The following is a 16,285-nucleotide window of genomic DNA, read 5'->3' as shown; positions in this document are numbered from 1 at the left end:
CTGACGTGAGGGGGGGTGGGCTGCTGACATGTGAGGGGGGGGTGGGCTGCTGACGTGAGGGGGGGGGCCTGCTGACATGAGGGGGGGCGGGCTGCTGACGTAAGGGGGGGGCTGCTGACATGTGAGGGGCGTGGGGGAAGTGATGTGAGGTGCAGGGGGGGAGAGAGAGTGATGTGAGTTGCAGGGGGGGGAGAGAGTGTCATATTGAGGGGAGGGGGAAAGAGTGTCATATTGAGAGGAGGGGGAGAGTCATATTGAGGGGAGGGGGAGAGTGTGGCATATTGAGGGGAGGGGGAGAGTGTGTCATATTGAGGGGAGGGGGGAGTGTGTCATATTGAGGGGAGGGGGAGAGTGTGTCATATTGAGGGGAGGGGGAGAGTGTGTCATATTGAGGGGAGGGGGAGAGCGTGTCATTTAGGGGATGGGGAGAGCGTGTCGTATTGAGGGGAGGGAGAGAGTGTCATATTGAGGGGGGGGGGGAGAGAGTGTCATATTGAGGGGAGGGGGAGAGTGTCATATTGAGGGGAGGGGGAGAGTGTCATATTGAGGGGAGGGGGAGAGAGTCCTATTGAGAGGAGGGGGAGAGTGTCGTATTGAGGGGAGGGAGAGAGAGTGTCAAATTGAGGGGAGGGAGAGAGTGTGTCATATTGAGGGGAGAGGGAGAGTATCATATTGAGGGGAGGGGGAGAGAGTGTAATTTAGGGGAGGGGGAGAGAGTGTCATATTGAGGGAAGAGAGACATGGGGGGGATGCTGACTTGTGGGGGGGATGCTGACTTGGGTGGGGGGCTGCTGACATGGAATGGGCTGGGGGGATGTGGAGGGGGTATTGTGTGTTTGATGTGGAGGGGGGTATTGTGTGTATGATGTGGAGAGGGGTATTGTGTGTTTGATGTGGAGGGGGGTATTGTGTGGGTGAGGGGGAGAGATGGGGGTATGAGAGATAGATGGGGAGTATCGTAAAGGTTGATAGTGAGGGTTTCTGGGGGAGATATGAGGATGAAAAGGGAGACCAAAAAGCGCACCAGCACAAACGGAGCAGGAAGAAACCAGGACAAAAAAATTATTAAAAGGGCACTTTAATGTGGCAAAAGACCCATCCAATGCATTTCGAACGTCGCAGCGTTCTTTTTCAAGGAAAAAGAACGCTGCGACGTTCGAAATGCATTGGATGGGTCTTTTGCCACATTAAAGTGCCCTTTTAATAATTTTTTTGTCCTGGTTTCTTCCTGCTCCGTTTGTGCTGGTGCGCTTTTTGGTCTCCCTTTTCCCTGTATTGCATTGAGTAGCTGCACAGCCTGCCTGCCTGCCCTACCAGGATGTGAGTATTTGCATATTTTTCAGGGGAACCTGCCAATGAGACTGGTGGTGAGTGGGTTGCACCACACACCACCTGTCTTCAGGAGGATAGTACCCATTATATGACACAATAGGTACTATATCAATTGTTAGTACCCTGGTACAGTGGTCTGGCTTATTATCATTTTGAGATATACCTGCATTTGCGCGCTTCAGCTATTTTCCATATTGAGATATGAGGATGATGATGATGATGAGAGGTGCTGGAGGAGAGATGATGATGATGATTTAACCCGTGCGGCCCACATTTTCTTTCCTTGGAGCAGTTCGGCCCTTCTCACTGTACGAGTTGGGCAGGCCTGCTCTATAATATATTTCTCCCACGATTTTACGTTGCGAAAATTTAATAGTGAGTTTGACTCTATTTTACCCTATGGGCAGGGTCTTTAGACTGTTGCTATGGTTATATAAGAGATGCCTGCTAAGCAACCTAGTGATTCTAACAAAATGTATGTGTAACCTGTACAATTCTTATCCAATAAGATACTCCTAGCCTTTTGTGTTGAAATATTTATTTTAAAGATGCAATTCACATTCTATATTTCCTTTGAAAGGAGTAATCTCTCCTAGGGCCAAAGTATGCTAATGGCAGTGACATGTTTAAGGGATCACATACTGTACGGATGTTTGATGCTTTCTTACACATCTGACACATTTAAGTATTTTTTAATCATAGTTTGTAAACACAGTGACCTGACATTTTGGATGGGTTTGATTTCCTCTGACTGTTCCCTTTTGTATGATATTGGTGTGTGTTATTATATTGTGTGTAAATATTTGCACAAAGCCCCTCCCCTTGACCTTTATTGACACTCTTTACTTAACTTGCAAGTTTTTTGGGGCAGGGTCTCCCTTTGCCTTCTGTTGTAATTTACCTACTGATCCAACTAAGACGTCCGCCTCTGCGTGCGGTGAACTTCCGTTGGAGTGTCTCACCTTTAAGAGTCTCTCACTGCGATGGGGGTCTGGTCGCAGATCACAGGCTGCAAGTCACCGTGCGGCGTCTTTACTGTGTCCCTGACACAGTAAATGGGGAAGCGTCCCTATCTAGGGGCCTTCCCTGAAGCAACCACAAGCTTATATGATTCGGGGCCTGGCTGGGACCTGGGGGACTCTAAGCCTAGTCTCAGGGTGCGCCAAATGTATCTATTCCTGTGCAGGGGAATCCTCCAGCCCTATTGGTTGTTGCACGCCATGTGTCTAGCAGCCCCTGGGGCTGCTGGGAACTGTAGTTCCCTTGTGAACCTGTCCCTGTAATGGCTGCCGCAGCTACTGTACTGCGCATGCGCAATGCACCCGATGCGCATGCGCAACATTCCCAAGATGCCGACACACTTACCAGCGCCCCGCCGAGGAGCTCCGGCGACCCGATCACCCCTCCAACTGCCCGCAACTCCTGCAGCCTCCCGGACTAGCTGGGTACACCCGTGTGCCTCCACTACCAGCCGCACCCTCATCGGAGGTAAGGGAGACCCAGGCTACACAATATGTATGCATTAAAAATAGGAAGGGGGTGCTTTCTTAAATCATTTTTATGTTTAGAAGGAAAGTAATTTTGTAGATGTGTACTTTTTAAAGTAGTGGTAATACCTATCACATTGAATCCCACTGAAAATCCTAAATGATCAGCAAATTACAAGCACAACCTGAATGTATTTTTTTTTAAATCGAGCTTTATAGGCAATTGCAGTGATATGCATTGGCAGTTGTATTGAGGCTGCAATAGCCTCTCCCAGAATCCTCTGCTTGTCTTGTCCTCCCTGCTAATTGAATTCTTCCTCCCAGACATGGACAGTGACATCAGACTGGAAAAAAAAGCTACATCTGAGTGCGTTGGCCATGTACTGTAGTTCTATCCCATTTAAGCAGGGATTTTCACAGGGACTTTTTCCCACTTAGAAAGGTCACAGTTTAACCCCTTTGCTACCAGTGGGTCCTGCAGCTCTTGCATCAAAGGGGTTAATGTCATTGTGTTCCTAATATCCTCAAAAAGGTCTCTCTGGTGTCTACAGTAATGTAGAAATGGTTATTTAAACCAGTATTTTGTTGTTATGACCTGGAGATACAGTACCTCTCCTTTAAGTCAGCGTCAGTTAAAGTCCCCCATGACATTTTATTCTTGTTCTGTCACTAACTTCTGAAAGCCTTGTCTGAATCCCCTCTCATTCTGTCTCTCGGGCATAGCTGAACAGCAATTATTAGTGTCTACAGTACAGAAATATGACCTTGTGACATCGCAATGCTATAAACAGATGACTGTAAACTGGAAGAATTCCAAATTATTGGCACTTGCAGCGTAGAAGTTTCTGGGATAAATGCCCAGTGGTCACATATTTCATGTTTTTTTTTCTACATTTCTACTGTTTCTGCAAGAAAATTTTAGTTTTTTTACAAAAATATTAAACATGTATTTTCTGTTCCATTGGCATAAATCCTCCTAGGACCAAAGGGTGCTAATGACAATGACATGTTTAAGGGGTCAGAACCTCCTTGGACTGAAGTGTACGAATAGTGGTGACACGATGAGGGTCACGTCTGGGTCATTGACACATTTCTTACCCAAATTTGACATCTTTTTAAATAATTCAAATCCACTTGTAAACATGGTGAGCTGATTACTTGGGAGAGGTTCGATTTCCTCCAGCTGATTTCTTTTGCCTGGTGTCACTGTGAGCTCAAAAAGAGTTTGCACAAGTAACCCCCCCAATTACAGTTCTCAGCTCCTATTCATTTTTCGGAATGACTTCCTATACGTTTCTATTAAATTGCCATCACCTTTTCTCAGTCACTGACGTATAGCAAATCAATTTCGTGGCTCAGTCACTTTTCAATTCCCTCATTTATTACCTGATTGTGAGTTAATTTCCATTCAAATTGGTGTTTTCCTCGCATTTAATTAAAAGGCAACATACTTTCAGCTTACTTGTGTAAATATTTAATGGGTCAAAGGGTCAGTCCCATGTACTGTAGGAGCAGTGACCAAATAACAGTGTCCTGTTTAATATGTTACATTTTCAGTCCCATGTAAGAGCAAAGTGACCTAATGACAGTGACATATTAAGGGCCTCATGCTATAAGCAGCGATAAGTCCCTTATCGCCAGCTTATCGCCAAAAATGCCTACAGCGATTCAATAAGCCCCGATAAGCTGGCGGTAAGAGCAAAAATCGCCAGGTTTTTTTTGCCGGGGTCCCTCAGGTGGTTCCCACGGGTGTCTGTGGGCCCTCGGGTGCCCCTGCGGATGTCCAGGGGCCCCACAGGGGTTCTCGGGTGGTCCCGGCAGGTGTCCGGGGGTCCTCAGGTGATCCCCGTGGGTCCCCGCTGGCCGCAATACCATTCCTGTATTTAGAAGAAAAAAAAAATCATGGCCTACATTTCAATAAATATACCCCCCCCCCCCCCACCAAACACATACAGTACAGTAATGTGCAAAATAACTATTATCCAGATATAGATAATAGAATATTTGCCCATTATTTAACACAACATTATCCAGGCAGCATAAATAAAGTAAATAAAATCCGTTCTATTTACCCCTGCCAACATGAAGGGCGTCCTTGTCAGCATAATGCAGGGCCATGCCCTCCGATGCCAGCAACAATACATAACCCGTAACCCTTAATCACCTTGGCGGTTAATAACCGCTATAGTAATTAAGGGGTTAACCCACCCTCCCCCATTACCCACCCAGGAGGCCTAACCACCCACCCCGGACCCATTATACCGACTCTGTACCCATTGAGTGACATAGTAGTACATCATACTCATATAATATGGGCATGATAAGCTACAATAGAAGTCAATGGTCACCCTAATACAAAAGCATGAATGTCCAAAATACACAATAATAAAACAGATACAACAAGCACCTAAACACCCAGAAACAAAAATTAAAAGCACTAGCCAACCAATCAATTAACCAAATATATCCACTAGCCAATCAATTAAAGAAATAAAACCAAAAGCCAATCAATAAAATAATTAAAACCACTATGCAATCAATTACATAAATCATACCACTAGCCAAAAAATAAATTTAATACATAAAAGCAGAAACCAACACAACAATTAATTAATACAACCTCTAGGCACCACCAATTAAAACCAGTAGCCAAAAATTACATCATTAAATAAAATCGCTAACCAATCTGTAAAAATAAAAAAAACAAGCCATCACAATTCAAATCAATTTAATCTAAACAATAAAAAGAAATAGAAAATATAACAGTCAATAGAAGAAAAGAATTTACCAAAAAATGCATTGGTTTCCACTGTATTCATCTGTACCCTAAACAGGCACAAATTAATACATTAGCAGTCAATGCGCAATGAAAAACATAAAAGAAAAAAAAATCCAATCAAAAAACCTGTAAAATTAAAAGTACATACATTCAATATTTATCTTCCCTTTAGAAGCGTTGGCCCTTCGAATCCCGGTGAGTCAGGAAGCTCTCATACGGTGACGTCACGAAACACAATCAAACACCATCCACCGTGAAGATCCGGAACAGGTAACCAAATTCTTCTTTCTTTAATTTTCCATCATTTTCTTCTTTCCTCATCTCTGATTTATTCTTGATTTTCTTTATATTCTGTCTTTACTTTCTCTGATAATCCAATACCCCATGTGAAATCCACAATTTTGACCCACCGGCTTATTGAGCTCAAATGAGACGTCACGGCCTTAAATATGGCCTGTGACATCACATTTGGGCTGCAAATGGTTCACACGCAATCTGATTAACTGTGAAAACCAGTTTTTTTTTTTTTTATGTGACATCATGAAAGGGACTGAAGCCAGCCAATCAGAATGGCTGTGCTACATTTCCCTTTAACATGACGCCTGGATAATAGTTCTTTTGCACATTACTGTACTGTATGTGTTTGGTGGTGTGTGTTGGGGGAGGTGTATTTATAGAAATGTAGGTCATGTTTTTTTTTTTTTGCAATAGGAATGGTACCGCAGGCCAGCAGGGACCCACGGGGACCAACCAGGGGACCCCTGCTGGCTTGTGGTATTAATCCTGTGTCTAAAAAAATAAATAATGGTTTTATGTGGGGGCACAGGGGGTGGGATTTGTATTGGTTTTTACTACATATTTTATTTTTAATTTTACTAGTGTAGATGAGCAGAGGGTCTCCGGAGCAGAACCACATTGATTTCAGGTCCGGGGACTCCCTTTTTCCCGAGATACAGGCCCCGTTAAAGGGTGCCGGTATCTCCTACTGTATGCATGTAAATGTCCCACGTCACGTGATCAGTCATCTACACTAGTAAGAAAATGTAAAAAAAAAAATATTTACGGCGAGATTTGCGCAGAGAGAGAGGCGGCTCTCTCTCTCTGCAGCATAATCAACTCCCCGGGTCAGCCCTTTTCGGAGGGCAGATCATCTCGGCGCCGGCTACTCGCCATTTGTTGAAATGTAGCTATCACTGGTCTTCGGGGCTTTCTGCACACCGTGATAGCAACACTGTCAAAAATGGCGATTTAAATCCCTTGCAATTTTTTCCATTGGACTTTACTGCATGAGGCCCTTAATGTAGGACCAAACTGACCTAATCATAGTAACATGTTAAATGGTCAAGCCCATGTAAGACCACGGTGACCGTGACAAGTTTATTGGGTGAAAGGGTCAGTTCAATGTAAGACTAAAGAAACCTAAAAGTAATGACATTGATATTGTAATAATCAGTCCCATTTAGGAGCAACAAGACCTAATGACAGCGACGTGTGTAATAGTTGAAACGGTCTGTCCCATGTAGGACCAAGGGGATCTAATGACAGTGACATGTGTAATGGGTTAAAGGGTCAACTCCATGTACGACCAAAGTGACCTAATGACAGTGATGGGCTTAACAGGTTAAATGGTGACTTCCATGAAAAAGCGAGGTAACCAATGACAATTACTTTTAAAGGGTTAGTCTACGTATGACCAAAATGACAAAATGACAGTGACATGTTTAATGGGTTAAATTTAGACTGTCTACAGAAAAAGATAAGTATAATTGTGTAATGTCTCCATAGTAACCAAATGCTTTTTTTATTTAATAATCTGCACATATTCTCTTTTGTTCATCCAGGCAGTTTTGTTATTTTGTTTTAACGAATTATGCTGCTACAACTAGCCATAGAGATCCAAGCCAAGAACAGTAATTACCAGATATTAGAACTCTATGAACCTGTAGAAAATAGAAACATGTTCATTTTCCCACAGGAAGCAAACATCTGCAGTTTAATCAGGCAACCCATTCGATTCCAAAAATTACTGTGGTCCTAGAACGGAATGAACCTTTAAATAATATGTGCTCTCTTTAAACCTACCACAGTACCACTACTTTTTTAATACTGCTTTAGCCAATACTAAATTGCATACGGCGGTAGCTAAGGAAATGGGAACTGCCTTTCATCAAATTTTTCTTTATGGATTCTCTAGATGAAAGCCTCTTGTACAGGGATGTTTAAATGGTATTTAAAAGGGGTTTCCATGGATATCAGATGTTCTGAGCATCAGATTGGTCAGAGTGTCCTGCTATTTTTAATATCCAAGAAGGTAGCAACTGTGAGGGGGTTGAAGCTGGACCCTCTGAGAGCAAAGGGGTTAAAGGTGCCCTCTGCAACCTATACTTGCAGACCCCTAATGCTGTCACTTTTGTGTATCAGTGTGCCTGTGTGTGTGTGTGTATCAGTGTGCCTGTGTGTGTGTATCAGTGTGCATGTGTGTGTGTATCAGTGTGCATGTGTGTGTGGATCAGTGTGATGTCTAGAACAATTAGCCACAGCCATTTCACCAGGACTGCCAGGACAGTTTGCTGCAGGAAATCTATCGTCACCCTTACCCATTACCCCAAAAAATCCAAACCTTTACCCCTTACCCTAAAAACCCTAATCATAACCCATTACCCTAAAAATAGCAACCCCTTGCCGAAAAAAACTTTAACCCCTAATCCTAACACTAATTGTCCTAGACGCGACACCTTGGCTAAAACTGTGTGTGTGTGTGTGTGTGTGTGTGTGTGTGTGTGTGTGTGTGTGTGTGTACATCAATCTCTGTGTGTATCAGTGTTGTGTGTGTATCAGAAACTGTTACAGTATATGCCATATACTATATGGTCTTCACAGAATAGGTTTGGAAGAAAGGTTTTCCGAGTCATCATTCCAGACTCTTCCCACCCATAATTGGACTGACATTCCAGTCATTAGATTGGTGCTTTCAGGAAGAGTGGGATGGGACTCATGCTAATAGATATGCAAAGTATATTTAAATATTTCCCAGGCAGGTACCTCAGGTGTGCTCCTTTTTAAGCACGGGCATGTCTCCCTAATTTATTTGGATAGATGTTTGAGGGGATATATACAACTGGAGACACTACTAAATTGAAGTCTCCCACATGGTGTCAGACCCAACAGGAGTAGAACCCACAACCACTGCATTTCTAGGCCACAACTCTAGCAGTGTGAGGTTGGTACCTTAGGCTTATCAACTCTATATAGTTGCTATGGAAATTCTCTCTCACTCTCTCGTCAAGGGATTTTGGATTCATCACTGTCTTTGAAAAATGTTGTGTGTATATATGGCCAAAAATATTGATCAATGGTACTTAAAAGGGAAAGGAAGAAACAAATTGTGAAGTATGTCAGGGTATAAAAATGATCAAACAAAGGTGAGATACATGCTCATGCAGATTTCTTGGAAGTTACGTATCAAAACTCTGTCTGTCAGATTATTCTTGTCTCTGGGTATGCAAGTAAAAATAAAAGTATATAATGCAATATGTCTTATTTATTAAATGAAAAAGTACAAATCAGTGCAACCACAAACAAGGCTAAAAAAACAGCGTTGTACATATGAAACTTGGGGACTCCCCCACTCTGGTGCTCTCTTGTGCTCTCGGCATCCTCTAGCCTCTCTGTACACGACTTGTGACTGGCGGGTGACGTCACTTCTGGGTTTGTCTTGCGTCGCTGATAATATCTCTTGGCTTGAATCCTCACTCTATGCAGTTCGAGGATTAGTTCCTCTTCATCAGGCACTTTGTTTATTGATGTCCTCAATGTCCTTTATATACCCTTCGCTATGCCCTCTATAAAACTGACAGACCACAATGTAAATGAGGAAAACAAAATCCACACCGTGTTTAATATTGGGAATACTTGATGGAGAATGATTTAGGAGTGCTCAGTGCTTGTAGGCTGCAGGCTTAGCAATAGTGCCCAATGCCATGCAGTAGCTGCAAAGGCAAATAAGAATGTATCTTGCATTAAACAGAGAATGGAAGGAAGAGAAATCAGCATAATTATGCCTCTCTATAAAGCATTAGTAAGATCACACCTTGAATATGGAGCACAGTTTTGGGTACCACTGCAAAAAAAAGACTTTATGGAACTAGAAAAAGTGCCACCAAATTAATAAAGGGGATGACAAATCTGACTTATGAGGAGAGGCTAGCTAATTTAGATTTGTTTACATTAGAAAAGAGACGTGTAAGAGGGGATATGATAACTATATACAAATATATTCAGAGACAATACAAGGATCTTTCAAAAGAACTATTCATCCCAAGGGCAGTACCAACGACACAGGGTCATCCCTTAAGGTTGGAAGAAAGGAGATTTCACAAGCAACAAAATTTCTTTATACTAAGGGCAGTTAAAATGTGGAATTCATTAACCTGGAAGACTGTGATGGTGTAAGGATCCGTCATCCGCAACACCACCCGGCGCGCTCCCAGCTTACCCAGACCCGCGATCGGGCGTCCTGTCTCTTCTGCTTCCTGCAGCGCATCTTGCAGACCGACAAATGCCAGCTTTCCTTCTAGGGGTGCGTGCGGACCGCACTCGCACAGTGACGTCATCGCCGCGCAGCATGCACCCGTTATGCGCGGCACCTGCGCACGCGCAGAAGCTTCCTCACTCCTATGTCTAAAGGGATACACCTGTGCAGTCTCCCTCAGCCAACCACAGCCAGGCATTCTCCTGAGTATGCTCCCAGCTCATTGGACTGTTCTGCCTTATATGCTCAGCTTGTCCTCTGGCACATTGGTTGCGCTGTGCTCACTGCAGTCCTGCCTCCTGTCTGGGCCTTGCCTGTCTTGTCTTGTGTTGTCTGACCTTGCTTGCCTTTGAATTCCGCACTTCTCCGCTCCTGACCCGGCTTACCCACGACGATCCATACCTCTCCGCTACTGACCTTGGCCAAAGTACCTGCAACGATCCATACCTCTCCAATCCAGACCTCGGCAAGATCACTGACCATCCTGACCTCTCCTACCCTGACCCGGCTACCTCGACCTATCTACACTCCAGACGCGCCCTCGCGGCTGTGGGTTGGCGTTTATCAAATCCCCACCTCGGCTTCGGGGTCACGCCTTGTTTGTGGTGAGCGCAAAGGATGGCAGATACAATAAAAATCTTCAAAAAATAGGTTGGGCATCTATTTAGAAATGAGAGTTATACAGGGATATACCAAATAAGTAAACATGGGAAGAATGTTGATCCAGGGAGAAATCTGATTGCCATTTTTACCTTCAGACAGCCTTGGATGATGTTTCACTGGGATTTTTTTGTTTGGTTTCCTCTGGATCAAAATACTGCAAATACAAATATAGGATAAGTATTTATCATCTAAATTTAGCATAGGCTGAACTTGATATACAGTACATACAGTATGTCTTTTTTCAACCTCATCTACTATGTAACTATGTAATCTCATAAACCATGAGAAAAACTCTTTCATTTGAGTTAGGGCTTTCTCTTCTGAAATTGTCTTAATGCCGGCTGAGCATATTGAGTAGGTAATTTTTCTCCACATAAGGCACATATAGAAAAACACAGCTTGGATTTGGTTTCTTTCATTTGGTTTAGTAACCACTTGTTCAGGTGGCTCTGGTTCCACTCTATGCTCAGGGGAAGAATTAGGGGCTGGCATAATAGAGGCTAGGAAGCAGCAACAAGGAGTAACTGGTTTATATAACACAGAACCAAGGAAAACATACCTTATTTATATGCTCCTTCCTTTGAGCAAGAAAAAACGGACAGTTTTGACGCCAAAACGAGGAGATCCGAGAGAAACCTCTGGTGTGGCGAGCACTGTCTCACAGACAGCAGAGAACAGGCTCCAGAGGCCACAAATATGTATTAGGCCTTGACTAGAGGATTTTGCCGGTGGACAATAGAGAAAAATAAATAGATAGAAATCCGTGATTAATGTATAAAAGAAAATTAAAAGATTAAGTATATAACCGTCTTTATACTTTATTTAAAAATCCTTAATATTCTCCCCATTCATATATAACATTGACCCCATTTCACAAACGCCCATAGGATTCCAGAAGGCAAAACTCAGCAGATTATTTTAAAAATAACCCATAAGAATGAATAATTAAATCTAAACAAACTTCTATCATTCATAAATATAAAATTGAAAGAGGTAGAAAACTACTAATAAAACAAATACAGTCTGCTATACCAAATGTTCTTTCTAATATTTATATATAATCTAAATAATATATAGTCATGCAAACAAATGAAAGAAATCTTACTTTGGCTGCAGTAAGTAGTGTGCTGTATCCTTCTGGCTAGCAGCACATCTATCCATGTGCTCTCCTCTGACACAGGCAGCTACTGCTGGTAACAAGATCCTTATCTACCTTGCTGGCTCTCAGGTGTCAGCTTACATCATGATTAGCTAGCTTCCACCTGAGTTAACCCTTATGAGTGCTGGAAAAGCACTCAGACATATGTTTCCCAGGCATAACTGATAGGGGTTGACTTCACTCTGTCACATACCTCCCCTGTTTGTGTGTGGCTAGTGTCCCACACGGCTGAAGCCCGACCCTCCACTCCTTCTCTTGACAAAAAATCAGCATTTCCATGGTCTTTTCCAGGTCTATGCTGAATATCAAAAGAGAAGGGTTGGAGGGCCATATACCACCTGGTCAACCTTGGATTTGTGTCCTTCATGGTGTTTAACCACTTCAAGGGCGCATGGTCAGTGACCAGGGTGAAGTGTACTCCGGCGACATAATGTCTCAAGGCCTCAATTGCCCATTTTACAGCGAGGCACTCCTTCTCAATAACGGAATACCTCACTTCCCTTGGGAACAGCTTCCGGCTGATGAACAGTATGGGGTGTTCAACACCATCAAATTTTTGAGACAGCACTGCTCCCAGTCCTACCTCTGAGGCATCCGTCTGGATGATGAAGGGCTCTTTAAAATCTGGGCTCCGAAGAGCGGGGCCCTCTGACAGGCACTTTTTTAGCATGTCAAAGGCGTCTTGGCACTCCCAAGACCATTTAACTTGGGTCGGGGCACTCTTTTTTGTCAGATCTGTTAGGGGTGCAGATATTTCTGAAAAATTGGGGATAAACCGCCGGTAATAACCTGCTAACCCCAAAAGGGAGCGGACCTGTGTCTTTGTCTGTGGGGTGGGGACTTCCTTTATGGCGACCACCTTGCTAGCTAGTGGCCTTATTATCCCTCCCCCAACGGCATAGCCCAAGTACTTTGTAGTGGATTTACCCAGGGCACATTTTTTTGGATTTGCAGTGAGCCCTGCTTCTCTTAAGGACATTAGGACTGCCCTTAACCTTTTTATATGAGACTGCCAGTGTCTGCTATAGATGACAATGTCATCCAAGTAGGCCGCGGCATATGCCCTATGGGGTCATAGTACCTTGTCCATTAACCTTTGGAATGTGGCTGGAGCCCCGTGTAACCCATGCATCAAATCTGGATACAGCATTTACCTTTCGCAGATCCACGCAAAACCTCACCTTCCCATCTGGTTTAGGGACCAACACGATAGGGCTACACCATTCGCTGTGGGACTCCTCGATCACGCCCAATTCCAACATGTCTATTATCTCCCTCTCTACCAGGTCTTTTCGGCCCTCTGGCAATCTATAGGGATGGGACCGTACTTTTACGCCAGGTTCTGTCTCCATCCTATGGGACACTAAATTAGTCTGCCCTGGCAGCTCCGAAAAAACATCTGGGAAATGGTCACATAATTCTAGTAGGTCTGACCTTTGTTCCGTTGTTAACTGCCCTCCCATGGGAACCTGATGGTCATTGTACGTACTACCCTTTGGAAGCTGCGGACCCAAATCCGTCTCTCCTTCCCGAGGGTGGATGAGCAGCGAACTCATCGTTTTCCAGGGTTTCAGGAGGTTCACGTGGTAGATTTGTTTACCCTTCCTGGACCCTGGTTGAGAGATCTCATAGTTCACCTCCCCGGTGCGGCGGAGAACTTGGAAAGGACCCTGCCACTTCACAAGGAGTTTACTCTCTGATGTCGGTAGTAGTAGCATCACTTGGTCCCCAGGTTGGAAGACCCTCAAGCGAGCATTTTGGTTGTACTGCCTCTCTTGACGTTCTTGGGCAGATTTGAGGTTTTCCTTAGCAAACCGACCTATCATGTCTAGGCGGTTTCTAAGGTCTATGACATACACTGGCGACACACTTTATTCGAGCTTGGCTAGTCCCACGAATTCGGGTATACCCGGGTGTATTGAGGTTTGTGACTGTTTTCTGCCAGAGTACATTGAGTTATTTTCCAAGCAGGGATTGAAGCATTTTATTCCCGCTGGCTGCAATACTGCACAGTATATATATATATAAACTGCATTACAATTCATGAATTTATGCCATCTGGTAGACACGCGAAGCATTGCAGCCTATTAAATCCTAATCATTATCATTTAACAGATCAGCCGCCCATCAGCCAGGCATGAACCCAGGCTGGGAAGGCAAATGCAACGGGGCTTGTCAGAGGTTAGGAGTGGCGCATTCCAGGTATCTGCCAGGTAAATACCGGGTATTTGCTCGAATAAAGTGTGTCGGTGCAGTACTGAAGGGTATTCTTGGAGGGGGAAGGCTCCTCCTCCCAGGATTCCTTCAGTAAGTTGAGAATACCCCGAGGTTGGCGTCCATATAGGAGCTCAAATGGGGAGAAGCCTGTGGATGATTGGGGAACTTCTCGTACCGCAAACAACAGGAAAGGGAGAAGTTCATCCCAAGCTCGCTTTTCAGTGTCCACAAACTTCCAAAGCATGGTTTTTAAAGTACGGTTAAACCTCTCTACCAATCCATCAGTCTGAGGATGGTAGACTGAGGTCCGGACGGATTTTACCTCCAATAACTTTAGGACATCCTGCATTAACTTTGCCATGAAATTTGTTCCCTGTCAGTTAACATTACTTGGGGAAGTCCTACCCTAGAGAACAGTTCTAACAGCCAGTGAGCAACCTGTTTAGCAGTGGCTGATCTCAGAGGGAAGGCCTCAGGATATCTGGTGGCATAATCTACCACAACGAGTATAAATTTATGTCCCTTCACAGAGGGTTCTAAAGGTCCGACCAGATCTACCCCAATTCTCTCGAATGGGACGGCTACCAAGGGCAGAGGAACCAAGGGAGCCGGCTTCTGTCCTTTTTGGCTAGTTAACTGGCATTCAGGACATGTCTCACATAGTTTCATGATGTCACCATGTATGCCTGGCCAGTAAAACCGGGACGAGATGCGGTCCGTGGTTTTATCTCTGCCCAAATGACCACCCCATGGGAGAGTATGGGCTAGGGTGAACACCGTTTTAATCAACCCTTTAGGGACTAGCATCTGTCGAATGACCTCCCCTGTTTGTGTAACCTTATTCACACGATATAGAATGTCATTCAACAGTTCAAAATGTGGAAACACTTTTACACCCTGTTCATCCATTATCTTGTTGTTGACCTGTACCACCTTCTCATATTGTCTAGCCAGAGCTGGGTCCTCCCTCTGCCTCTGACGGAAGTCAGGAAGATCCAGGTCTGGTAAAATTCCCGTATCTATCTGTTCCCCACCCTGGTCATCCCCGGCCATGACCTGCAGTCCTTTGGGCTGACTAATGTTACCAAGAGTCCCAGCCTTTCTTAACCAGTCCTCTTTTTCCGCACGTCTCTGTTTACGTGTCTTTGGGACATGGTGTCTACGGGGAAAAATCTCTGGGGAAAAAGGGAACAAGTCTCCGGGCTTCTCCGGTACCAGAGAAGTAGGCTCCGTAGGAGTAGGGGCCAACAATGTTTCGAGGTAGGGCCAGTCTCGGCCAAGTAGAACAGGAGTAGGTAGCCAGGGAGCAACTCCCACTAGTAGGCTAGCCTCTTGATCCTGGATACGCAGTAGAACGTTCGCCGTCGGGTATCTCTTTGTATCCCTATGGATACACTAGATATTCCAAGGAGAGTCATAAGATAGTCTATTGCCTGGAATTAGGCCCTCTAGGATCAGGGTTTTTCCAGAGCCCGAGTCCAGCATGGCGTTTACTTTTGTCCCCTCCAGAGATGCTGGGACTAACCACGGATTGTGGTCCCCTCGGAGACAAGCTGTGGCAGTGGTTCTGCCATATGAACAGTCCATCTCATCATCTCCTGAATCCGCAACCTCGGTCGTCAGCGGAAGCTCTCGACGGGGCTCGGTGTTTGGACCTCTCCGCTGTTGGATGGGGTCCTCCCTTCTGGTTGGTGGGGTTATCCTCTCCACCGGGTGGGTGACAGGAGTCCAGGTTCTCGGGGAATACTGTGGGTGGCGGCCTCCCTTGAGTGATCCAGTGGCCTCGGACCCAGGATGGGAGTCTCTGCGGGAGTTTGTACCAGGAACCCTCCGAGATGGGAAAGGGTCTTCCGATCGGGTTGACTGGATCTCTCGAGCTGGCGGGTTGTAGACCCCATGATTGTCTGCTCTCCTGCCTCTAGCACCACCGGAAGCAACTGGTGTTTGCACCGGCCGTTCCCAGCTATCCTGTTGGGTGTCATCGCCCAGGAAGTTTTCCACCAAGCGGACCGCTGAATCCAGGGGAAATGCAGCGTGTCTTTTTACCCAGGAGCGGGATGAGGGGGGCAGTATCTGTGTGAACTGCTCGAGCACAAACTGTTCAAGGATCTCTGCCT

At 44.9% G+C, this 16,285-nt stretch overlaps 1 protein-coding gene across 1 annotated transcript in view; it reads left to right on the top strand.

Annotated features, from left to right (window-relative positions):
- CTXN1 (cortexin 1) overlaps nt 1-16,285 on the top strand; it is a 78,726-nt gene that overhangs the window by 15,165 nt on the left and 47,276 nt on the right. The window contains exon 2 of the mRNA XM_075611664.1: nt 5,771-5,868. The gene's annotated coding sequence lies outside the window, so the exon portion shown is untranslated. The remainder of the gene's footprint in view (nt 1-5,770; nt 5,869-16,285) is intronic.

Source organism: Ascaphus truei, chromosome 8, assembly GCF_040206685.1.
Source record: "Ascaphus truei isolate aAscTru1 chromosome 8, aAscTru1.hap1, whole genome shotgun sequence".
NCBI classification, from domain to species: Eukaryota; Metazoa; Chordata; class Amphibia; order Anura; family Ascaphidae; genus Ascaphus; species Ascaphus truei.
Note: the sequence above shows the minus strand (reverse complement) of the source record. Positions and strands in the feature narration are given on the sequence as shown.